Below are 25,276 nucleotides of genomic sequence, written 5' to 3'. Positions count from 1 at the left end.
GCAGAGCTCCTGGTGGTTTCGAGCTGCTGACTTTCTGGTTAGCAGTCAATCGCTTCACCCACTGCACCACTCAGCTCAGAGATACAGAAAACACTGTCCAGCTGCCACCGGGGAAATAACAGTTTGCTAACCCAAGCCATGGTGTTTTCAATCGCCTCCTAAGCATGAGAAAGCTCGCCAATGAATAAGGAAGACCAAAGAAGAATCAACACCTTTGCATTACGGTGCTGGTGAGGAATACTGAGTATACAATGGATTGCCAGAAGAACAAACAAATCTGTCTTGGAAGACGTATAGCCAGAATGCTCCTTAGAAGCAAGGACACCGAGATGTCATCTCACATACTTCGAACATGTTAGCAGGAGGGACCAGTCCTGGAGAAGGACATCATACTTCATAAAGTAGAGGGTCAACAAAAAAGACGAAGACCCTCAATGAGATGGATTGACACAGCGGCTCCAACAATGGGCTCAAACATAGCAACAATTGTGAGGACGGCGCAGGACTGGGCAGTGTTTTGTTCTATTGTACATGCAGTCGCTATGAGTTGAAACTGACTTGATGGCACTTAATAATAACACACACTACCAAGGAAGAACTGAAAGTTACGAAAAATAAAACAAAACCAACATCCTTAAAACTTAAATAATTGGACCCAAGTGTATACTGCACAAAGGCTTCTACAACTGCTGTGAAAATATTATGAGGAATACAACGCAAAGTAAAATAGTTGTATAACATTTCTTCAATGCTCAAACCATGATAACAGGTAATTACTATAAGGCTAAACCTTGTTATTTATCCAGTAGATTATTTTTAAGTGTTGTCATTAAAAAATAATTTTCAACAGATGAAAGCAAACAATTGTTAGTTTTAAGCAAGGCGTTTAATTAAAGAAATAACTATATGGTACACAAATTAAAAAGAAAAAAGGATAAATCATATTTTAGGAGTGTAAATAAGTATTTTATGATGTACTTGAATATTTAATGTTAGAACTGTATTAGAATGATCAATGGGACAAGTCATGATTTTTAAAACAGCCTTTTGTGGCTTTTCTCACTGAAATGACCCAGAGTGATGTCACACTGTCTTAGTCATCTACCCAAACCAAACCAAACCCAGTGCCATCGAGTTGATTCTGACTTATAGCGACCCTATAGGACAGAGTAGAACTGCCCCATAGAGTTTCCAAGGAGCGCCTGGCAGATTCGAACTGCTGACCCTTTGGTTAGCAGCCGTAGCACTTAATCGCTACGCCACCAGGGTTTCCCTTAGTCATCTAGTGCTGCTATAACAAAAATACCACAAGTGGATGACTTTAACAAAGAGAAATTTATTTCCTCACATTAAATAGGCTAAAAGTCCAAATTCAAGGTGTCAGCTCCAGGGGAAGCCTTTCTCTGTTGGCTCTGGAGGAAGATCCTTGGCATCAATGTTCCCCTGGACTAGGAGCTTCTCCTTGCAGGAACCCTGGGTCCAAAGGACGCACTCTGCTCCTGGCACTGCTTTCCTGGTGGTACGAGGTCCACCCCCCTCTGCTTGCTTCCCTTTCCTTTCATCTCTAGTAAGATAAAAGGTGGTGCAGGCCATACTCCAGAGAAACTCCCTTTACACTGGATCACGGATGTGACCTTACTTAGTAAGGGTGTTACAATCCCACTCTAATCCTCTTTAACATAAAATTACAATCACAAAATGGAGGACAACCACGCAATACTGAGAATCATGGCCTAACCAAGTTGACATATATTTTTGGGGGGACACAATTCAATCCATGACATAGCCCAACTGGAAAAGCCTGCTGTCCCCCACGAGAACCCAGATTCTCATCTCTACCACTAATTTCCACTAATAAGAACTGGAGCTCCTCGGAAATTGGCTCAGTCCACATCTGGAGCAAATAATACAAGATGTAGCTCTGTAATCTTGGGGGTGTCAGACAGCTGTATACTTCTTCGGAGGATAAGTCCTATCCAGGGTGCTCAAGATCTTAGTCTGTAAAAACCATGAATTTATAATGATATTCAAAATCAAAACATTAAAATTCATTTTCTTGTAAATAATCAGTACTATAATTACAGTGTGACAACTATAACATGGGGGATACCCATTTCTAAAACATTCATGTTTCAAAAAATACAGTATTCAGTACAAAACATTAATAATGTTTAAGGATTTCGCTCACAGGAGCAAGAGACTCTCTAAATAGACCTGAATATACTGTGCCATTATCTATGCCCTGGAAGGAAAATCCACAACTAGGAGTAACGAGAACTCTCACACATGGCTTGTTCGAGTGTAAGCTGGTTCACCTATTTGGAAAACTGGTCACATCTATTAAAGCTGAACACAGAATCTCCTATGACCCAGCAGCTCCGCTCCTAGGTCTACACTAGAGAAATAAATACATGTTGCCAACAGAAAGACTTGGATAAAAATGTTCATTGCAGCTTTCATCACAATAGCCCCAAACTGGAAACTGCCCAGAAGAATAAGTTGTGGCACACCCATGCAATGAGGTACCACCAACAAGAAAAAATAAATAAACCGCTGTTATCTGTGCAACAGCACGGAGAAACCTCACAGACATTGTCAGTGAAAGAAATCAAGACGCAGAGAGAACACACTGTGTAATGCCATTTCTATAAAGTTCTAGAAGAGGTAAAACTAACCCATGGTAACAGAAGACAGAATAGAGTTGGGAGGGTGGAGGTGGAGCATAAAGGAGCCTTCTAAGGTAGGTGTCAGCAAACTTTTTCTGTGAAGTGCCAGGGAGTAAATACTTTAGGCTTTGTACATCATAAGTTGTCCGTCACAACTGCTCAATTCTGTCGTTGTAGCACGAAAGTGGCCACAGATGATAATACGTAAACAAGTGAGTAGCGCCACATTCCAATAAAACTTTAATTACAAAGATTGGACAAGGGCTTCCATAACTGTTTCACAGGCCATAGTTTGCTAACCCATTTTAAGGTGACAGAAATGTTGACCTGAATGGTGGTTACGTGACTGTATACATAGTTTAAAATTCATCAAACTGGGGAAGCGGTCTAAGATGGTGGCATAATCAGACACCTTACAGCGTCTCCCTCACAACAACACTAGAGAAAACAAGTGAATTGGATACAGATGACAACTTTGGAGCCCTGAGCATCAAAGGCAAGGCTGAGAGTCAGACCAAACGCCTAAGTGGAAGGAGAGACTACAAAAACCATGGACACAGAGAATTACGGATCACAGGTGCCCTGACAGCCAAACCTGCAAAGCATGTCATATTGAGACAAAGCAAGCAGCGTTCCCAGCTGAAGTCCCCATCATGTGATGCTGCCAAGCAGGAGCAACAACTGTACCCAATGTCCAGAGCCAGAGGGGGTGCTCCCCAACCTCCAAAAGTTTAGTGCACTCACCACATTCACGTCTTCCCCAGACGCTGGTGCCAGAGGCCCACAGACCTGTGGTGCCCCTCCCACCTACCTCATCCATCCCTTCCCTTCTGCATGCACTTGCAAATCAGAGGCACCCCCCACCACCCCACCCCATGTGCCAGGAGCCTGAGGACTGGCAGTGCCTGCTCCTACACCCAGCCATCCATGTGGGGAAGAAGGATGGGCGGCAACCACTACTCCACGCAGCCACCTGCGCTGGAGACCCGTGGACCAGCTACACCTGTGCCTATGCCCAGCCACCCATGCTGGGGGCCCACAGACTGGCGGCACCTGCTCCCACACCCAGGCACCAGTGCTGGAGGCTTGCGGCCTGGCAACACCTCCACCTCCACCCAGCCACCTGTACCAGGGGCCCGCAGACTAGTGGTGCACCATTCCCTGCGTAGCGTTCGAGTGGACGGGGGTGCACCCGCTGCGCACGTGTGCCTGCCTCACCCCACACACTGCCCTTCAGCAAGCGGAGGCTCACACTTGCTTCAACTACCCCTGCACAGCCCCGCCCACCCAAGGCCCTTGGTGCAAGTTTCCATGCCACCCACCCGATGATCACTGACCCATACACCCTTGCCCCCAACCGTTCGGCAACCGGCAGTGTGCACACACATCACCCAACCTAGTAATGAGTGAGAATGCTCCCTGCACCCATACCCAGATGACCAGCAGACAGACACATCACCTCACTGGCAATGCCAGCTACATCCTGACAGGCGCCAGCTACAACCCTGCCCAGTGATGAACAGCAGACCCTAGTGCCCTCATCTAACGTCCACCCACTGCAACAGCACACATTCCACACCCAGTTCCCGCAAGCCGTTTGCACCTGCGCTGAAACTCCTCCACATCTCACCGCCTACTGAGACACAACTTGTCCACTCAGAGCAGGCATATCTCGTCCATTTCTGTAGCACTCCTTGATGGCAGATATGGGGAAATTCTGCTCTCACCTCCACAGAATGCACTAACCACTAGAACCAAATTTAATGCCTTGGAGACTGCTGGCAATAATAAATCGTAACGAAGAAGGAGGATAAGATGGTTCAAACAAGTGGGCAAAATAAAAGGGCAGAAAACCTTCCTGAGGAAGAAATGGTAATGGAACTACCTGACAAGGAATTAAAAAGGCTTACATATAGGATCCTCAAAGACATCAAGGAAAACACAAACAAAACCTACAAGAATTCAGGAAAACAATACAAGAAAAAAAATGACAAAATAAATGGACAATTAAAAACCATACAAAAACAGCAACTAGAAATTAGAAGATTAACAATAAAATATCAGAAATAGATAACTCACTGAAAGGACACAGAAGTAGAATTGAATCAATAGAAGAAACAATTAGTGAAATAGAGGACAAATCTCTTGATACTAACTTGTTTGAGGAACAATCAAAAAATGGATGAAGAAAAACGAAGAAACCCTAAAAGTTATGTGGGATATTATCAAGAAGAACAATTTATGTGTGATTGGATTCCAGATCAGGAGGAGGCCAAAAAAAAAAAAAAAAAAAGGCACAGAGAGCTTTTGAGAAATTGCTGGCAGAAAACCTCTCTAATATCATGAAAGACGAGAAAGCTTCCATCCAAGAAGCTCAATGAACCTTATACAGGTTAGACTCCAAAAGAAAGTTTCCAAGACATATCATAATCAAACTTTTCATAACCAAAGACAAAGAATTCTGAGAGCAGCTTGGGAAAAATGAAATATCACTTACAAAGGGGCAACAATAAGAGTAAGTTCTGACTTCTTGTAGAAACCATGCAGGCAAGAGGGCAACTGGATGACATATATAAAACCCTGAAAGAAAAGAATTGCCAACAAAGAATCATTTACCCAGCAAAACCGTCTCTCAAATACGACAGTGAAACTAGGATATTCCAAAATATACAAAAATGAAGGGAATTTGTAAAAACCAGACCGTTACGAGAAATATTAAAGGGAGTTCTTTGGACAGAGAATCAATGACATCAGAACACAACCTGAGATTAAGAACACAACAGCAACAGCCAGAGACCAACACAGAAAGAACTCTTAAAAGTAAAATAAAGCTACAAAACTGAAAACAGGGAACCAGAGATATCGATTTGTAATTCATGATAACTTCAAAACACAAAGGGGGAATAAATGGTATAGGTATAGAACTTCCAAATGGAGATGAAGTCAAGGCAATATAAAAAATAACAGATTGTAGAGAGGGCGCAAGGCAGCACGCTCACCTGCAGATATAGGTTTGGTTGTGCATATTTCTACATACATAATTGTAGGTGCTGCATGTATATTGATATAGACAATAGAGCCCACGAGGGGCGGAGTCATGAAAACTTCTAAGACATAACCAACACATCGCTGGACGAAGTTCCTAGGCTCAAAGGCAAAGGACCATAGGACTGGGGGACATCCACATCAACTGACACAACATAGTTCATAAAGACAATGTTCTGCACCCTACTTTGGTGAATAGTGACTGGAGTCTTAAAAGCTTGTGAGTAGCCATCTAAGATACAACTACTGGTCTCTTCCCATCTGGAGCAAAACAGAGTGAAGAAAGCCAAAGACCCAAGGGAGCAGTTAGTTCAAAGGACTAATGGACCACAGGAACCTCAGCCTACAGGACCCTAAGACCAGAAAAACTAGATGGTGCCTGGCTACCTCTACCAACCACTCTGAATGAGATCACAATAGAGCGCCCCGGAAAAACAGGAGAAAAATGTAAAACAAAAAAATCAAATTCACAAAAAAGACCAGATATTACTGGTCTGACAGAGACTGTAAGAACTCCTGAGACTATGGCCCTAAGACACAACTTCTGACCTGGAACTGAAGCCATTCCCAGAGACCATCTTTCAGCCAAATGACAGACAGACCATAATATAAACAGTAACACCCAAGAGGAACGCGCTCCTTAGAACAATCAATCACACAGGATCAAACGGGCAACATCTGCCCAAAGGCAAAGATGAAAAGGTAGAAAACCTGGACAAAAGGAAACAGGGAACCCAGGGCGGAAATGGGGAGAGTGCTGACACATTGTGAGGAATGCAAGCAATGTCACGGAACACTTTACGTACAAATTGTCAAATGAAGAAACTAATTTGCTCTGTAAACTTTCCCCTAAAGCACAATAAAAAGAAATTTTAAATAGAAAAGATTTAACAGGCTGTTTTAAACTTAGGAGGATAAAGGTAAATTTCAGAATATCCACAATTAATACACCTACTCGCTAAAAATGGAAAAGAAGAAAATCTTAGACTCAGTAAACACAAAATCAACAACAAAGAAAAAGGAGAGAAAATTAAGAAGAAAACAGAAACTGTCATACACACACAAAAAAGCATAACAAAGTAAAAGCAATAAATTCATACCTATTGATAATCACCATGAATGTAAATGGTTTAAATGCACCAGTCAAGAGACAGAAAGGGGCAGAATAGATAAAAAAACATGACCCATCAATATGTTAGACACAAAGACACAAATAGGTTAAGAATCAAAGGATGGAAAAAAATATATACCAAGCAAACAGTAACCAAAAGAGTAGGAGTGGCAATATTAATCTCTGATAAAATAGACTTTTAGTCAAAATCTATCACAAAAGACAAAGGCATTAGATAACCATTAAAAGGTCAATCCACCTTCAGGAAATAATCATAATAAATATTTACACACACAATGACAGAGTTCCAAAATACATAAAACAATCTTTAACATATTAAAAAGAGAAATAGGCAGTTCCACAATAACAGGAGGAGACTTTAACACACCACTTTCAATGATAAGACCGACAACTTGAAAAAAACTCAACAGATACAGAAGATGTAAATAACACAATTAACCACCTTGACCTCACAGACATACAGAACCCTCTACCCAACAGCGGCACAGTACATATTCTTCTCCAGCTCATAGGGACCATTCTCCAGAAGAGACTACATTTTAGTCCACAAAGTGAGCCTTAAGAAACCCCCAAAATACCAAAATAATACAAAGCATCTTCTCAGATCACAGCACTATAAAACTTGAAATCAATAACAGGGAAAACAAAAACGAAATCAAATATATGGAAATTGAATACCACTTTGCTTAAAAACCACTGGGTATCAGAAGAAATTAAAAATGAAAGTAAAAAATTCCTAGATTCAAATGAGAATGAAAACACAACATACCTAAACCTTTGAGCCATGGCAAAAACAGTGTTCAGAGGAGAAGTTATAGCAATAAATGTATGTATCAAAAAAGAAGAAAGGGCCAAAATCAACAGCTTAACTCTACAACTCAAACAAATAAAAAAAGAGCAGCAAAAGAAGTGCACAGTCACCAGAAGAAAGGAAATAATAAAGATCAGAGCAGGAATAAATTAGACAGAAACCAGAAAAACAACAGAAAGAATCAACAAGACTAGACATTGGTTTTTTGAGAGGATCAATAAAATTGACAAACCACCAGCCAAAGTGACAAAGGAAAAGAATGAGAAGATGCAAATAACCAAAATAAAAAATGAGATGGGTGACATTACAACAGAATCAAGTGAGATAAAAGGGATCATAACAGAATACTATGAAAAACTGTACTTCAACAAATCTGAAAGCCTGGAGAAATGGACAAATTTCTAGAAACACACTACGTAACCAAACTAACACAAGCTGAGGTAGAAAATTTGAACAGACCCATAACAAAAGAAGAAATTGAAAAGGTCATAAAAAAAAAACCTCCCAACGAAAAAACCCGTCCCAGATGGCTTCACTGGAGAATTCTATCAAATATTCAGAGAAAAGTCGACATCAATTCTACTCAAACTACTCCAGAACATAGAAAAGAAAGGAATACTCCATAATTCATGCTATGAAGCCAGTATAACCATGATACCAAAGCAAGAAAAAGACACTACTAAAAAAAAAAAAAAAAAATCCTCATGAATATCAATGCAAAAATTCTCAACAAAATTCTAGCCAACAGAATTCAACAGCATATCAAAAAAGTAACACATTATGACCAAGTGGGATTTATACCAGATATGCAAGGATGGCTCAACATTAGAAAAGCAATCAACGTAATTCACCACATAGATAAAATAAAGGAAAACAACCACAAGATCATCTCGATGCAGAAAAGGCATTTGATAAAATCCAACACCCTTTCCTGATAAAAACGCTCAGCTAAATAATAAGGGAAATTCTTCTGCATAATTAAGGGCATATACACAAAACCAACAGCCAACATTATTCTCAATGGAGAGAGGTTGAAAGCATTCCCCTTGAGAACGAGGACCAGACAAGGATGCCCCTTATCACCACTCCTATTCAATATTGTACTGGAAGTCCTAGCTACAGCAATGAGGCAATAAAGGGCAACCAAATTGCTAAGGATGAAGTAAAACTATCCCTATTCACAGATGACATGATCCTATACCAGGAAATCCCAGAGATTCCACAAGAAATTACTGGAACTAATAGCAGGATGCATCAAAGTGGCAGGTTAGAGGATCAACATACAAATATCAGTTGGATTCCTCTACACCAACAAAGAGAACTCCAAACAGGAAATCAGGAAAACAATACCATTTACAATAGCCCCCCAAAATATAAAATACTTAAAAATGAATCTAACTAGGGATGTAAAAGGTTTATATAAAGAAAATTACAAAACACTACTGCAAGAAACTAAAAGACACTTACATAAATGGAAAAACATACCATGCTCATGGATAGGAAGACAGAGCATTGTGAAAATGTCAATACTACCCAAAGCAATCTATAGATACAGTGCAATCTGATCCAAATTCCAAAAACATTCTTTAGCGAAATGGAAAAAAAAAAAATCTCTAACTTTACATGGAAAGGAAAGAAGTCCTGGATAAATAAAGCATTATTAAAGAAGAACAAAGTAGGAGGACTCACACTTCATGATCTCGGAGCCCACTATACAGCCACGATAGTCAAAACAGCCTGGCACTGGTAAAACGACAGACATGTAGACCAGTGGAACTAAGCTGAGAACCCAGAAGTAAATCCATCCACCTAGGCACAGCAGATCTTTGACAAAATGTCAGTCTATTAAATGAGGAAGAGACAAGCTTTTTAATAAATAGTGCTGGCAAAACTGGATATCCATTTGCAGAAAAATGAAACAGGATCCATACCTCATACCATACACAAAACTAACTCAAAATGGATCAAAGGCCTAAATGTGAAACCCCAAACTATAAGGTTCATGAAAGAAAACACAGGGATAAAGCTAGGGGCCCTAATTTATGGCATAAACACACTACCAAGCATAATTAAAACTGCACAAACAGCAGAGAATAAACTAGATAACTGGGACCTTCTAAGAAGCAAATACTTATGCTCATCAAAGACTTCTGTAAAAGAGTAAAAAGAGAACCTACAGACTGGGAAAAAAAATTTTGGCAACAACTTATCTGACAAGGGTCTAATCTCTAAAATTTATAGAAAACTTTAACACCTCAACAACAACAACAATAACAAAATTCAATTAAAAAATGGCCAAAATTACGAGGCGGGGAGGGAGGGAGGGTGGGAGAGGGTTTTTTACTGATTAATTAGTAGATAAGAACTGCTTTAGGTGAAGGGAAGGACAATACTCAATACATGGAAGGTCAGCTCAACTGGACTGGACCAAAAGCAAAGAAGTTTCCGGGATAAAATGAATGCTTCAAGGGTCAGCGGAGCAAGGGCGGGGGTTTGGGGACCATGGTTTAAGGGGACTTCTAAGTCAATTGGCAAAATAATTCTATTATGAAATCATTCTGCATCCCACTTCGAAATGTGGCGTCTGGGGTCTTAAACGCTAACAAGCAGCCATCTAAGATGCATCAATTGGTCTCAACCCACCTGGAGCAAAGGAGAATGAAGAACACCAAGGTCACACAATAACTATGAGCCCAAGAGACAGAAAGGGCCACATGAACCAGAGACCTACATCATCCTGAGACCAGAAGAACTAGTTGGTGCCCGGCCACAACCGATGACTGCCCTGACAGGGAGCACAACAGAGAGCCCCTGAGGGAGCAGGAGATCAGTGGGATGCAGACCCCAAATTCGCATAAAAAGACCATACTTAATGGTCTGACTGAGACTAGAGGAATCCCGGCGGCCATGGTCCCCAGACCTTCTGTTGGCACAGGACAGGAACCATCCCCGAAGACAACTCATCAGACATGAAAGGGACTGGACAGTGGGTGGGAGAGAGACGCTGATGAAGAGTGAGCTAATTATATCAGGTGGACACTTGAGATTGTGTTGGCATCTCCTGTCTGGAGGGGGGATGGGAGGATAGAGAGAGTTGGAAGCTGGCAAAATTGTCAGGAAAGGAGAGACTGGAAGGGCTGACTCATTAGGGGGAGAGCAAGTGGGAGTACGGAGTAAGGTGTATATAAACTTATATGTGACAGTCTGACTTGATTTGTAAACGTTCACTTGAAGCTCAATAAACATTAATAAAAAAAAAAAAAAAAACACCAGACTCACTAGCCTGACAGAGACTGGAGAAACCCTGAGAGTATCGCCACCAGGCACTCTTTCAGCTCAGTAGTGAAGTCATTCCTGAGGTTCATTCTTCAGCCAAAGATTAGGCCCATAAAACAAAACAAGACTAAAGGGGCACAGCAGCCCAGGGGCAGGAACTAGGAGGCAGGAGGCAACAGGAGAGCTGGTAACAGGGAACCCAAGGTCGAGAAGGGAGAGTGCGGACATGTTGTGGGGTTGTTAACCTATGTCATGAACAACACGTGTACTAACTGTTCAATGAGAAGCTAGTTTGTTCTGTAAACCTTCATTTAAAGTATGATTTAAATAAAAAGGCATCTGTAAAAAAAAAAATGGCTAAAAGACATGAACAGACATGTCACTAAAGAAGACATTCAGGCGGTTAACAAACACGTGAAGAGAAGCACGCAATCATTACCCATTAGAGAGATGCAAATCAAAAACTACAATGAGATACCATCTCACTCCAGCAATAATGGCACCGATCAAAAAAATAGAAAACAAATGCTGATGAGGTTGTGGGGAGACTGGAACTATTATACTGCTGATGGGATTGTAAAATGGTACAGCTGCTATAGAAAATGATATGGGGTTTTCTTAAAAAGCTAGAAACAGAAATGCCACATGATCCCAGCAGTCCCACTTCTAGGTATATACCCTAGAAAAAGAAAAGCCATGACACAAATAGACATACGCACACCCATGTTCACCGCAGCATTATTCACAACAGCAAAGAGATGGAAACAACCTAAGTGTCCATAAACAGAAGAATGGATAAACAAATTGTGGTACATCCACACAGTGGAATACTATGCAACGATAAAGAATAATGATGAATCCGCGAAACATCTCACAACATGGATGAATCTGGAGGACATTATGCTGAGTAAAATAAGTCATTCAAAAAAGGACAAATATTGTATGAGACCACCATTATGAAAAATCAAGAAAAAGTCTACACAGAGAAAGAAACATTCTTTGATGGTTAATAGGAATGGGAGGAGGGAGAGATCATTAACTAGATAACAGATGTTTGTTAATTTTTTGAAGGGAAAGGCAATACACAATACGGGGGAAGTCAGCATAATGCACCCAGAGCAAAGAATGGAACTGAGAGGTATGCAAGAAAAAAGAGCAACTATGGTAAATACTACAGCATATACAATCTTGCAACAACAATAATAACAAACAATAACTTGTAAGTGGATACACAGTAGATATGTATGCTAAACAGGTGTGGGAGGTTGGACTGGAGTACACCCATGCACATAAATGGGTATGGTTGTGGATATTTCCATATACTTATTTATATGTATGGCATGTATATTTATTTATTTAATAGAGCACACATGGAGCACAGTTATGGAAACTTCTTAGACATAACCAAACATCTCATGGTACTGGGATTGAAGGTTTATGACCAAACACAGCCTCAGGGGACATCTGGGTCAACTGGCATAACAGAGTTCATAAAGATAATGCTCTACATCCTACTGTGGCAAGTAGTGTCTGGGGTCTTAAAAACTTGCTTGTGGGTGGCCATCTAAGATACAACTATTGGTCTTTTCCTGTCCGGAGCAAAGGAGAGTGAAGAAAACCAAAGACTCAAAGGAGCATTTAGTCCAAAGGACTAATGGCCCACATGAACCACAGCCTCCACTAGCCTGAGAGCCGAAGAACTAGATGGTGCCCAGCTACCACTACCTACCGCTCTGACCAGGATCACAATAGAAGGTCCCACTTAGAGTGGGGGAAAATTTGGAACAAAATTGAAATTCACAAAAAAAGACCAGACTTACTGGTCTGATAGAGACTGGAGAAACCACTGAGACTATAGCCCTAAGACATCCTTCTAACACGGAACTGTAGCTACTTCCAGAGATCACCTTTTGGCCAAATAACAGGCAGGCCTATAAAATAAACAGTAACACCCATGCTCCTTAGAACAGTCATCAATACGAGACTAAAAGGGCAATATTTGTTCAAAAGCACAGATGGGAAGGCAGGAAAGGGCAGGGAAACCGGATGAATGGAAACGGGGATGCCAGGGTAGAAATGGGGAGAGTGCTGACACACTGCGGGGATTGCAACCAATGTTACTGAACAATCTGCGTATGAATTACTGAATGGGAAACTAATTTACTATGTGAATGTTTGCCTAAAGCACAATGTTAAAAAAAAATCATCAAGCTGTACATTTAAGATCTGTACACTTTATGTATTCTGTACCTCAGAGCTGACTCATCTCTTTTCAGGGCAGGAAAACCACCTCACCACTGTGGGGCAATAAGCATTTGTCTCCTGATTGGCATTCCTGAGCTGTGGCCCTGACAACTCAAACTTCATCGTTCCCACAGCTGATTCCCACTAGATCCAGACACTGTCCGCCAATAAATAATCTAGGAGGAGAATCTTTAAAACAGCAACGGCACCCATACCTGTCCTCTGCTAAAAAAAAGCCAATTCCTCTGGTTGAAGCCAAGCCCTCTTCTACCATGCAGCCGTGGAATGCCCTATGAGCTCTATAGGAAGGACACCCCAACTTGGGTCTTGATTAGCATCTGGCCAGGGATGATGCTATTTCCCGTTACCTGGGAGTCTCTGCACGAGCAAGAGGTCTGAGACTCTAGGTGACTCCTCCAGAAGGGGATTCTTACCCCAACTTCCCTTTTCCTGGACCAGCAGGTCTTTTGTCTGACCTGCCAAAACCTCAGAGCCCCATCTCTCACTAGTAACTCACCTTCAGCTACAGCCCCTGGCAGGGCCTTCTGTGGAGGTGGCCAAGGTCCAGTGGCCCTGAGGGCTGGCGAGAGCTGGAGAACCCTGCCACCTAGTGAGGTGGTCAGATCTCACGGTCTGCAGGGCATCCAACGAACCTGAAGACAGGCAGGCCTCTTGGTGACACTCACCCAACAGTCCCTCCTAAAACACTCCTAGGGTCTCAGGGGAAGGAGACTGAGAGGACTGTGTAGGAGACAGCTGAGTGATGGCTCTACTCTGGGTTTGGAGTACGGCAACTTCTGGAAAGACCCTGAACCTGGGAGTGACTCAGACACAAGTCTGACACCAAGCAATTCGTCTAACTGACTGAGGGAATCTGGAACAGACACTTATTTCTCACAGCCTCAGTTTCCTCATCCACGAAAACAGGGAGAGGCCATGAACAGAAATTAAGGAGCCAGACGGCCTGGGTTCAAATCCAGGTTCTACCACTTACCTTGGATGAGTTACTTACCCTCTCTGTACCTCAGTTTCCCCATCTGTACCCCCTCACAGGTCTATTGTGAGGATTAAATGAATTTATAGAAAGCCTGAGGACAGTGCCTAGCACATAGAAATGTTTGCCATTATCACTATTATCCTAGCTGAATTTAATGAGTGCCTACTGAGTATTGCGCTAAATAACTCCCAAGGATTGCCTCGCCACAATGCTGAGGTCAGCGTTTTTAATTCTGCCTTTTTTTTTTTTTTTTTAACTGATAAGAACCAGAGGCAGAGGTAGATTGGGAAACAGGTCTAATTTCACAGCTGAGAAAGTCCAAGCTATGAGGCATTCCTGGGTAAGTATCAAGGGGACTGCCTTGGACCCCAGGAGGAATCCCAGGGAACCTTTCGGGCTCCCTCCTAGGGATGAGGCTTCCACTGCCCTAGTGATGACTGAATACAACCTGGTTCAGCTGCTCTCAGCAGAACTGCATGTGTGTATGTGGACCTAAGGCTATGAGGAATGGCTCAAGATGATCGATTTATCCTTGAAAGCAAGCGTGAGGAACTTAAATAGCTGCTTCTCACCCTCTCTTCTGTGTGACAACTCTCCCTGTTACAGCTCTCCCTGTCTTCTGTGTGACAACTCCTACTCTCTCTCTGTGCCTTCCTTTAAGCCTAGTGGGATGGCAAAACTGACCAATCTCCTCATTAGGGTTCCATATACCTCATTCGCATAGTCCCATCCAGTCATTTGGTGGGAGCTACAATGACTATAGCTAGAAGGGCCATATTAAGTAATTCGCTACATTGCAGGAGAAACAGCAGCAGCAGAACCAGGAGACTGGCAGGAGACGGCACGCTAGGCTTCCTGGCGGAGTAGGGTGTCTATGGGCACTTGGCGGAACTAGGTTTGTCAACACAGAGCTAGAGCTGAATGTCTCAAGGCACTTATCGGCAGAGCTAGAAGAACTTTTAACGTTTGCCAAAGCAGGGGCAGAAGTGAGGCTGAGGGACCAGAGAGAGGCATGTCTGTGGACACACCTAAGAGGCTGTCCTGATTGAAGAACTACATCCTGAGCGCTGAACCTCAGTTGTAACCTGTTACTTCCCTAATAAGCCCCAAAATCATGAGTACCGTCTTTGGGTTCTATGTGGCCACTGCAACGAATTTTTGAACCCAGCGGAGAAGTACAGAGTGCCATGAGAGGGGCAGCTGGTGTCAGAATTGGTAAAAGGGTTGGAGGGTGGAGGCATGTGTGACCTGTCTCGTAGGAATCAGCCTTGGGTTGCTGATCTTGATTCTCCTTCCCCCACTTCAGGAAGTTAGAGGAGGTCTGACACCTCTGCCATGCGAGTTTTACACCATTTTTCTGTAAACTTGAGATTGTTTCAAAATAAAAATCACTTTTATTATTTAAAATAAACCAGTGGAGAAAGAATGGCTTATTTGATCAATGGGCTGGTGTTATGGATTGAATTGTGTCCCCTCAAAATATGTGTTGTAAATCCAAACCCCAATACCTGTGGTTATGATCCCATTTGGGAGTGGGTTATCTTTGTTAATAAGACAGAATTAGTGTAGGGTATGTCTTAAATCAATCTCTTTGAAATACAAAAACAGATTAAGCAAGCAGAGGTGGGGGAAGATAGATGCCATACTCACAGTCTGTGAGCAAGAGCCCTGCTCTCCAACGTGCCAATCTTGGGTTCTCCTGTGAATCAGGCGAAGCCTCTGTTCCGATCCACGCACTTGGGACGTTCCAGCCTCTACAACCACGTGAGCCATTTCCTTAATACAAATCTCTCTCTGTATATATTTATACACTTTACTGTTTTCCTTCTTTAGAGAACCCAGCCTAAGACAGCCAACAAGTACATGAAAAGATGCTAAATGTCATTAGCCATTAAACCAAAGCAAACCTACTGCCGTCGAGTCAATTTCAACTCATAGCAACCCTGCAGGACAACACAAAACTGCACCATAGGGTTTCCAAGGTCGTAAATCCCATGCAGCAGCTGGTGGGTTCAAACTGCAGACCTTCCGGTTAACAGACGAGTGCTTAACCACTGCGCCATCAGGGCTACTTCATTAGCGATTAAGGAGATGCAAATCAAAACCACAATGAGATACCATCTCACCCCTATTAAAATCACGATAGTCAAAAAAATGCAAAAAAAAAAACAGGTATTGTCAAGGTTGTGGAGAAACAGGGATGCTTATCCATTGCTGGTGAAAATGTCAAGCGGTACAGCCACTGTGGAAAACAGTTTGGAGGGTCAAAAGGATGAACACGGAACTGCCATATTGTTATGTGCACTTTTGTGATGTTCTCAAATACTGAATTTTATCAATATCCATGTATAAAACAGTATTACGGATGCTTCTATAATGCTTTTCACACTGTTACAATATTTTTCATGTTTTTAAACACCTCTGTATAAGTCACTTGTAATGCGAAGTTAGAGATTTTCCGAACTTAGAAACATGTATACTTCTATAATGCTCTTTAACCATTAACTAAAAATTGTTAAAAAGTTGTTCTAACCTTGGAAATAGATAACAGAAGTACATGATGTTGTAAATAACTTCCCTAAATTGGGCTATGCACCCACACTCTCTGATAATATAAAATTAATCAAATCTCTGTAAAGTGGCCTTGATAGATAAATATGTCACTAAACAATTACCATAATTTTTAATTATTTTGGCCTTGAAACAAAAAACATGTCACTAAATAATGTCATAATTTTTAATTAATCAATCTGACCTTGAAACATTAATATGTCATACAACAATTCCTTTAAATGGCAATGAAACATACCAATTATGGTTAAACATGACAGCACCTAACCCACATCTTATGAAGTCAAGGTGACAAAATTGTATATAACCATCAATTTCTGCTCAATTGCAGAGAAGCCTGTGGCAAAGGTCTCTCTGACTTCTGCTCCCTCTGAATACCGAGAGCCTGCTGAGATACTGTCTGCTGTAACAGGCCCTGAACTCTAGCTATGGGGGACTTGCTCTGAGTTTGAGGGGCGCTCAACATCTCTAAGTCTGGAATTATTTAAAAGCAAAAACAAAATAAAGCAAATCCTTATGTTTGTGGAAGGATGAGGAAGATGAGAAGGGCTGTAAGTTCAAGAAGGAGGTTCTTGGTGGTGTTAAAAAGGAAAATTAACAGACATCTTTGATTTTAAGGTTTTCCTTATCCAAAAAACCAAATATTAACCATAAAAAAGCTTGATTCGAACTGCAAAAGCCTGCCAGAAACTGCTCTACAGCAATGTAAATGTGTCTTTCCCGACAAGAAAAGGATAGTCAACAGAACCATTACCTCCTGATTTAATGAGAAAGACTCAAGGCTCTCCTAATGAATCTCAGAGTCTCAGGGCTGTAGGCGGGTGGAGGGTCAAATTATCAGCAGCTAGGCCAGGAGCAACCTGCTAGCAGGTGATCTCAGTAAAGGGGTAAGGCAGAGTTCATCAATCATGTGAACACTGGCCAATGGTTGATATTGTATTCTCCCTCCTCTTCTCTTTATACGCTGGTCTCCCTACATGCATACAGAATAACTGCTCAGAGTAAACCTTATGTTTCAATTTCTTTGAGTCTGGATTACTTTTAACAATGGCTTTCCTAGTTATGCCAGGTTGTATGCATGAGGCAAAGACCTGGAGTGAATCTACCAGCATCTTCCAGAATCCCTGAGAAAGACTCCTCCCAGAGTACCCTACATTTGTTGGACCCTACCCTAGGACAACTTATTATTTATCTTCAGAAGACGTATGTAATGACTGTATCTGTTTGGCTATATAAAGGGGTGAGCTAGCTAGCTAGCTAGCTAGCTTGCTTTCTTTCTTCCCAAGCTCATTAGCAGATTGCCTGTGACGTGCACTGTAGTCTGGTTTAACGCTTATTCAATAATAAAACTGTTGTCTTCCTTTTCTACATTTGTGGAGAGCATTTCCAAGGTTGGCAGGAGATTTTATGTTCATTTCATTTGCCCCAACACATTGGGATAACCATGACAAGTCCATCCTGTTCTCTTACCAGGTGAGCAGTACCTTAATCTCTGTTTCAAGTTCTTGACACTCTACTTAGTGCAGACTCACATTTATAAAGTGTAAATTTAAGCCAGTACATTAAATAATAAAAACCCATTAAAAAAAAAATGAAATGACAGGATGTTTGAGACTTGTTTTAAAGCAGTCGTGGAAGAGCATGTGTTTTGGGGGCAGAGATGAAAAAACACTAAATTGCAGTGCTCACTGCTGATCTGGGTAGCAGGTAACGGGCCTTCATTACATCACTAGTCTTCCAACTTTCGCAAGCTGCCTGCTGCTGAGGCCCAGAAACTTGACTTTTACTGCAGAGATCTCACACCAGCTTCAAAACATAAGGCTCCAGAGAGCATTTACATTTCACTCTGTCCAGAAAAAAAAAATAGCCTGTTGCCGTCAAGTCGATTCCAACTCATTGTGCCCCTACAGGACGGAGTCGAACTACCCCCATAAGGTTTCCAAGGAGTGGCTGGTGCATTCCAACTGCCAACCTTTAGGGTTCACAGCCATAGCTCTTAACCACTGACAATGAAGCCAAATTCAGAACTCTTTGGCTTTTGAGTTGTCAACATCCTGGGTATTCACTCCACCCAGCTCCCGTTCCGAGGCTAATAAAAGTGGCAGACATGTTCTCCCATCCCGTCGGAGAAAGCTGCTCCCCTGGGGGCTGACTGGGGGCTGCTCAAAGGCAACAAACTCCATTACTAGGACCCTGAGTCTCAGTTCACCCCGAACCATTTCGCTGTGCGTAGTTTTGGCTTCCAAAGGAAATAACAAGAAAACAAAAACTGGCAATCTCAGACAGGCTCTCAAAATTCTGTTCTAGCATTTGCCTGGTTTTAGAATTTCAGACAAAATTTACCCATGGCTTCTGATTATTTACAGAATTTCATTTAATTAAAGTTCAAAAACAGGCAAAACTAATCTACTGTATTAAAAAATAAAATCTAATCTACTGTATTATACCCAGCTAATTGGGTACTGACTAGGTGCTAAAAATTATACATATCTTGATTTAGATGGTGGTTATATGGTTCTCTGTATGTATAATTCATAGAATTGTACCCTTAAGATATACACACTTTACCTCAATATTTTTTAAGAATATTTAATGATCTATGAAAAATGTTTGTTGTATAAATGAAATAATTGGGATTCAAACTTAAGCATTTTTCAGACAGAGCCACATCCTGCCAAGTCCCCTAACCCCACATCCAGGTGTGAATGTTCCATTTAATTACAGTTCAAAAACAGGCAAAACTAATCTGTATGTGTGAAGGAGGAGAACGGCTCCCCTCGGCAGGGTGGTGACTGGCAGGGGAAACCATGGGGGCTTTCAAGGTAGGACAATGTTGTGATTTTTTACTTGAGCATGTTATCCAGGGCATTTTGTTTTTTTTAATTAACTGACCCTAAGCCTAACAGTGAGCCATGTAAACCCACTGCCGTGGAGTCAACTCATAGCGACTCTACAAGACAGAGTAGAATTGCCCCATGGGATTTCTAAGGAGCAGCTGGTGGATTCGAACTGCCGACTTTTTGGTTAGCAGCCAAGCTCTGAACCACTGTGCCACCAGGGCTCCCTAAGCAGTGTAGGTAATGGAAAAAAATCAGCTTGGGGGGGAAAAAAAAAAAGGAAATGGCCAAACTCCTTACTCAAGCAAATGATTTCTGCATGCAAAGCAACCACCTGTCCTTGATTCTGAGCAATAGAAAAACAGAAAGTGCCAGCACTAAGACCTGAACTCGTCACACTCGACCTGGACGGCTTCCGAAAGACGTTACCTGCCGTAGCCCTCAGCTTCCTTTGCTTCTCAGAATTTCACGGACATTCTGCTTTGTCTGAACACTACAGAAAGACTGAACATAATCCTTTTAACTTAACATAATCCATTACAAAATTCTGTTAGCACTACCAATTAAAAATATTGTTTTGGAATTGCACCCTTCAGTAGGCTAATGGTTAAAATCTTATTTCCATTTTGTTTGTAATCTTGTCTCAGCCCATCTTAATGATCATTAGTGTAACTTAATTCCAGTGAAGGACAGTTTCTAAAAGTGGCTTTAAGTTTTATTTTTGTGGCGGCTGCTGTGGATTTACCTTTACTGAACTGTTCTACCAGGGCTATAAAAGGAACCGGCTGATGGAGATCAGATGTGCTATGGCACAGTGGTTAAGCGCTTGGCTGCTAACCAAAAAGTCAGTTCGAATCCACCAGCTGCTCCTTAGAAACCTGTAGGGCAGTTCTACTCTGTCCTGTAGGGTTGCTGTGAGTCAGAATTCACTCAGCCACAACAGGTTAACGGGTTTATACCCAAAAAATACAGAAAAAGGCAAAAAAGACTTTTTTAGAACACGGTAACTTCTAGTTTCTTTTCCTACGTAATTTATCTTTAAAATGAGCCTAGATAAAAATTCTTTATGAAAGCTCTCAGATTTTGTTCTTTCAGCCAAATCTTCTACAATATCAGTTTACTTACTCAGTAAACTCTTTGTTTTCTAACCACAGGCAAGGTCACATCCATCCCAACGGCCATGGAGTCAGAACAGATTTCCAGAAACCAGGCTCACTCCCGGATGCTGTCAGATGGGTACGTCGTTACCCTTGCCAGAAAGAACCTTAAGGAGAAACATCAGGAGGGATATGCATTGGATTCCCACCAAGGGCAACAGAAGCCACATCTTTGGTAACATGTTCCTTTAGATAAATTTAACACTTGACCCTTTCAAAGCACTTTCATTACTGTGGGGAACAATGAAAAGCTGGAGGACAGTTCTGAGATGGGCCTGTTCTTGAAACCTCCGCTGAGGCTTCCCTGCTCCGCCCGGTTCCCCACCCCTAGCCCCACGCCAGACAGCGGCTTCTAACTGTGGTTTGGCCCTACCCCCGTGGCCCTAACCCCAGTTCGAATTTGGCGCCAGAATCCTTTGCGCGTGTGAACCAGGATCTTGGCGCATGCGCAGAAACTGAAGCGCTGTGTCCTCAACCTGACCCCAGACCTGAGCATTGTTCGAAAGGAAGATATTTTCCAGCACATAACGGTGTCCGAGCCCATTTGCAAAGTGACAAGTCCCTTCCTTTGTAACATGACTCAGCGCCGGGATCTCCAAATATGGGTGGGGGGGGCTCAGGGTTTTGGATTTTGGGTGCCAATCTCTGCCCCCTTGGGACTCAAGGACATAAAAGCTACCAGCTCCCTTGGGGCGCAGAGCTTGAGGTCTTTCAGCCATCAGGTCCCCGTTGCTCCTTGTTTGTGCAAACAATAAATTTCCACTTTCTGTTTCCCTTGCAGCAGGTGGTGTGGCGTCCAGGACAGGACAAGAACCTGTGTTTGGTTACATTCTGAGAGACTAGACTAAACCGGCTGCACATCAACTGGGGAATCACCTGGGTGAAGTATGTTCCCAGTATGCAAGGCTGCAGCCTTAGATCCTGGACTCTCTTATCCTCCACTTCTGAACTTTGCAAGCCTCCTGAACATCAACCTGCATGATGTCCCTCCCAATCACAGGCCCCAGAGATCCTCCAAGTCACTGATATCCCATGATGTCCAAACCTGACCACCAAAGGCCACCACTGGTTAGGGACTACAAAGCTCACTAAACCAATCTGACTGCCAAACACTGAACTCCACAGGTTCCCAAACACAAACCCACACATCTCCAGGGATAGCCCAATGTCCCACCCACCCCCCATGTACACACAATTAATGACAGTCCCAATCTTTGATCCCTCCATTCCCCATTCCCTGACCGACAAAAGTCCTCCCAATTACTAATGCTCTCAGATCCCTCCATCTCAATCACTGATGGCCCCACTGAAGAGGAAAATCAATTAAGAGACATCTTACTTTGATTTTAAAGTTTTTCTTAATCCTGAAACCAAATTATTAAGCAGCAAACCCGTGCCAGAAACTGCTGTATTAAAAAAAAAAAAAATGTTGCCAGCGAGTCGATTCCAACTCATAATGACCCTACAGGACAGAGTAGAACTGCCCCATAAGGTTTCCAAGGAGCAGCTGGTGGATTTGAACTGGCGACCTTTTGGTTAGCAGTTTTAACAACTACTACACCACCGGGGTTTCCGCAGGGGGGTGGAGGGCGAAATTATTAGCAGCCAGGCCAGAAGTAAACTGCTATCAGTTCATCTTGGTAAAGGAGGAAGGTAGGGTTCAATCAATCATGTGTATCTAGTGTCCTTGAGCCATTTGCCTTTTTCTACAATCAAAATGGACTCCCTAAATGCCTACAGAATAACTGGTCAGAATAAACCATATATTCAAATTTCAGTGAGTTTTGACTTATTTTTAACAGTCCAAAACATTTCCCCAAACTTTGATCCTCACTGGCTCTCTTAACATTGAATTCCAACCTATCCACAATCACCTATTCCAGATACCCACACTGTGGCTGCCCACAGAGCTTAGAATCCCCCAGTCACTGACCCTTAATGCTCTCCAAATCAGTATCTTACAAACACCCTCCACTTGGCCACAGACCACCAAAGACCACCAATAACTGCCCCCCACGCACCTACCAAACAAGAACTTTCAAAGAACCCTCATGTATTTATTGCCACATACTCCAATCCATCTTCCTCACAGAGCCCCTGCCAACTGGCTCCCACCGACCTCCGCCCGCTCCCACGAAAAGTCCCACGAGGCTTAGACGCTCAACCACTTAATCCTACAGTCCCCTCGCCGCTGACCCTTACGGTCGCCCATGATCGACCCTCTGAGGCCACCGTAGTGTCCAGGTCACCATCCCGCATAGCTCCCTGTGTGTACCTATTTCTCAAACCCACCCTTCCCATTTATCCTGGATCTGTACCCATAACCCCAAACTGATAACCGTACCAAACCGGCTCACCGTCGTATCAGCTGTGCCCATCCGGCCTTTGAGGGTGTCGACCGCCACGGCCCACTTCATAGCCTTCCAGAGAATAGGACTTCGGGTTTTTTTTTTTTTTAAGTTTTAATGAACGGTGTGACGGCCTCACACGTTGATCATCTGTTGGTGGAGGCGGCCATGTTTAAAACTGTGCCGTACAGTGAATGACTGGGCCTTTGCTAGACCAGAGGACTGGGCTATCTTAGGGCAGGGAGGACCAAGTGTCCGTGGGCCCCTGAACCCCGACGTTGCCGCTGCTCTTACTCAGCAGCTCAAAAACTCAAACCTCCTGTGACCAGTATGGCGGCGCCTTGACGCCGAGGCTGAGCTTTCTTTGTCCTCCACCAGCCAAGGCGGGGAAGTAAGATGGCCGCGCACGTTTATGCTTACTTTACGTTTAAAGGGCGAGGCCATCTCCTAGGAGGAATTTCCGTACGCCCAGAAAAACTTTCTGGGCGGGATTCAGGAGTGAAGAGACTCGGTCTTCTCTGGAACGGTCTGCGGCGACCTGCGGAAGGGGCGTGACCTCAGGGAGGGGGCGGAGCCGTGAGGAAGGGGCGAGGCCACTAAGCGGCCGAGCAGAAGTTGTTAAGTTATTGAAAGAAAATGTAGCGAGTAAGCGCTCTGGCTATAATATCCGCTAAAGCAAGGACTTTGTCTCAGGTGGTTTGCCCCAGAAGCAGAACTTCAGAGAAGGATGTCAGAGCAAGCAATTTATTTGGCAGGTACGACGTGGGAAAGTGAGACAGGAAAGGAATGGAAACCAAATTAGCAAATTACTCCTGTGAGCTATAGGGGTTTGGTGTTCTGGGGGAACTCTGGGAGAATTTGTGGAAACCACCTCTGAGTTGTCCCACTGAAGAGCCAAGGAAGCTGAGGTATTTATACACCAATTCCCTTTCCTCACTGGTTGAAGACTACTCACGGGGCAATAAAGCCCAAACATTTCCATTCTGCCTTAAGGCAGAGTCAGGTGCATGCAGTTAAGAAGCCATATGGGAATGGCGAGTGCCAAGGGGAAGTGGTAAGGTACATACAGCATTCCCTAGGTTCTGCCTTGAATGCTACCTAGAGCATAGGCATTGGAACAACTCTAGAAGTGATTGTCTTGTCTTATGAAAATAGCTTTAAAAAAAAAAAAAAAAACTAATTTCAGTTGGTTGTCATACCAGTTGGTATGATTGCTGACCTCCAAAATGGCTCCCAATGATATCTACTGATCCCAATGATCCCTAAAAAAAAAAAAAACCTGTTATGACAGTATTCCAACTTATGGTAACCTCATGTGTTAGAGGGTAGAACTTCTTCATAGAATTTTCTTGGCTGCAATCCTATGGAAACAGATCACCAGGACTTCTGCAGTGCCGCTGGGTGGGTTTGAACTGCCAACCTTTAGGTTAGTGGTTTGCACCATCCAGGGTCCTTCAATGACTCCTACCTACATCCTGGTAGTCACCGTCTCCCACATTGTACTAGGGTTGGTCTGTGAGACCAATAGAATACAGTAGAAGTGATGATGAGAGCCAAAGTATGACCTTGAGTTTACCCCACCTGAATTTAGAGACTATCTCAAGAATAGATTTGACACGCTGAACACTGATGACTGAAGACCAAACAAGTTGTGGAATGACATCAAGGACATCATCCATGAGGAAAGCTAGAGGTCATTAAAAAGACAAGAAAGAAAGAAAAGACCAAAATGGATGTCAGAAGAGACTCTGAAACTTGAACATCAAGTAGCTAAAGCAAAAGAAAGAAATGATGAAGTAAAAGAACTGAACAGAGATTTCAAAGGGTGGTTTGAGGAGACAAAGTATTATGATGACATGTGTGAAGAGCTGGAGATAGAAAACCAAAGGGGAAGAGCACACTTGGCATTTCTCAAGCTGAAAGAACTGAAGAAAAGTTTCAAGCCTCGGGTTGCAATAGTGAAGGATTCCATGGGAAAAATATTAAATGACGTAGGAAGCATCAAAAGAAGATGGAAGGAATACACAGAGTCATTATACCAAAAGAATTGGTTGATGTTCAGCCATTTCAAGAGGTGGCATATGATCAGGAACTGATGGTACTGAAGAAGTCCAAGCTGCACTGAAGGCATTGGCAAAAAACAAGACTCCAGGAATTTACAGAATATTAATTGAAATGTTTCAACAAATGGA

At 42.7% G+C, this 25,276-nt stretch overlaps 1 protein-coding gene across 9 annotated transcripts in view; it reads right to left on the bottom strand.

The window, feature by feature from the left end:
* Positions 1 to 23,946, bottom strand: part of ZNF793 (zinc finger protein 793) — a 32,775-nt gene extending 8,829 nt beyond the window's left edge. For 2 of the 9 annotated variants that reach the window (XM_023541501.2, XM_023541502.2), the window contains exons 1-2: positions 23,094 to 23,940; positions 20,705 to 20,843 (exon numbers count right to left, since the gene is read on the bottom strand). The gene's annotated coding sequence lies outside the window, so the exon portion shown is untranslated. Of the gene's footprint in view, positions 1 to 15,821; positions 15,926 to 20,704; positions 20,844 to 23,093 lie in introns of all 9 variants that reach the window. The other 7 variants (XM_023541487.2, XM_023541495.2, XM_023541498.2 and 4 more) reach the window with 7 other exon arrangements.
* Positions 23,947 to 25,276: the final 1,330 nt, after the last annotated feature.

The sequence above is a fragment of the Loxodonta africana genome, chromosome 11 (genome assembly GCF_030014295.1).
Source record: "Loxodonta africana isolate mLoxAfr1 chromosome 11, mLoxAfr1.hap2, whole genome shotgun sequence".
Lineage (NCBI taxonomy): Eukaryota > Metazoa > Chordata > Mammalia > Proboscidea > Elephantidae > Loxodonta > Loxodonta africana.
The sequence above is the reverse complement of the archived record's forward strand: the minus strand, read 5'-3'. Positions and strand labels throughout refer to the sequence as shown.